Below are 1,413 nucleotides of genomic sequence, written 5' to 3'. Positions count from 1 at the left end.
TGTCCCTCGGCCCACTCATTTAACGGCAGCTTCACCTTCTCCGGCGATCGCCGGAGCCCTGTTTCTGTTCTAGCTTCTGCGCTGCCGTTCCGTGCACCGGCGAAATTACGGAGCAAGGGGCAGCGCCGGCGGCGAAAGACGCTGCCTTTTTTCGTGTCTCCGGCGGCGGCGCCGGCGCCCGCAAACGCGGGCGGCTGCCGCTGGGAAGAGGAAGTGCCGGCACTGCGAGTCGGAGGAGACGCCGCAGTGGAGAGCTGGACCGGATGGACCCAAGACTCTCTGCAACGCGTGCGGTGTCCGGTTCAAGTCTGGTCGGCTCGTGCCAGAGTACAGGCCGGCGAATAGTCCGACCTTCATGCCCGCGGTTCACTCAAACTCGCATCGACGGATTGTTGAGATGAGGCGGCAGAAATACGGGGCCGCTGCCTCCGCCGCCAGCGGCCATGGCCGCGGTCGTCGGAGCTTAGCCGCTGGGTTGGCTGTAATGTAATTTTTAATTTTAAGCTGTACTTTTTTAAAAAGTTCCCTTTATTTAATTATATATTAGGTTGAGTGGCAGAGGAAAAAAATAGGAGAAAATATTTCTTGCATTGAAACCTCATCTTTTTTATCCACAAATATCTTTTTTTTCTATTTTTTTAATTAATTTTTTATTCTTTTTATCCACAAATATCTTTTTTTTCTATTTTTTTTAATTAATTTTTTATTCATATTTTTTAGGTTTAGAGTTTGGTGTGAAGCTTATTAATTGCTTTCAGAATTTACAAATGTACCACATAATGTTTAGATATTTATCTATCTAACACCTAAATTTCATGTTAACATTTATAGCACTGGTGCCATATATTTTATTTATATTTTTCTAATTGTTAATTAAGTAAATATGAAATTTAGGTATTAGATATGTAATTATATATTAATTATTTGGTAACATATATAAATGCCCTTCACGAAGTTAGTAAGGCGTGGAATAATATGCTCATAAGTTGATTAAAATCAATATAGTGATAAGTTATGTGTGGTGATTAAAATATAAATTTATATATTTTTTGAAAAGGTAAAAGCCACTGCATTTAGATATATGTGGTATGAAAACGTTGTTTTCAGCGTTTTGAAAATGCATAAGCTGCCAAAATGTAGTTTATCCAAACAGTTTAGGTACATTTTCAAAATGCTATTATACCAAATAAATAGCCCCAAACAGACTCTCAGGACTCAATTTGCGGATTTAATCATTATTAAGATGTCATTTAATCGACATAAATGTTTTGACGATATTCTTGAATAATAATATTGGGTACAAATATAAGCGAGCTAAACCGATTTATGGTAATTAGTAGTTTAATTAATTAATTAATTAGTTAAAAGTTTTTCTATTTATGCTATGGGGATTGGAGACAACGCACGTGGTAA

At 38.6% G+C, this 1,413-nt stretch overlaps 1 pseudogene; it reads left to right on the top strand.

Moving 5' to 3' along the window:
• The first annotated feature begins 6 nt into the window (after nucleotides 1–6).
• On the top strand, nucleotides 7–610 carry LOC110037577 (annotated as a pseudogene).
• The last annotated feature ends 803 nt before the right edge of the window (nucleotides 611–1,413 follow it).

This window comes from Phalaenopsis equestris, unplaced genomic scaffold, assembly GCF_001263595.1.
Source record: "Phalaenopsis equestris unplaced genomic scaffold, ASM126359v1 Scaffold221498, whole genome shotgun sequence".
Taxonomy (NCBI): domain Eukaryota; kingdom Viridiplantae; phylum Streptophyta; class Magnoliopsida; order Asparagales; family Orchidaceae; genus Phalaenopsis; species Phalaenopsis equestris.
This window is presented reverse-complemented; position numbering and strand designations above follow the sequence as displayed.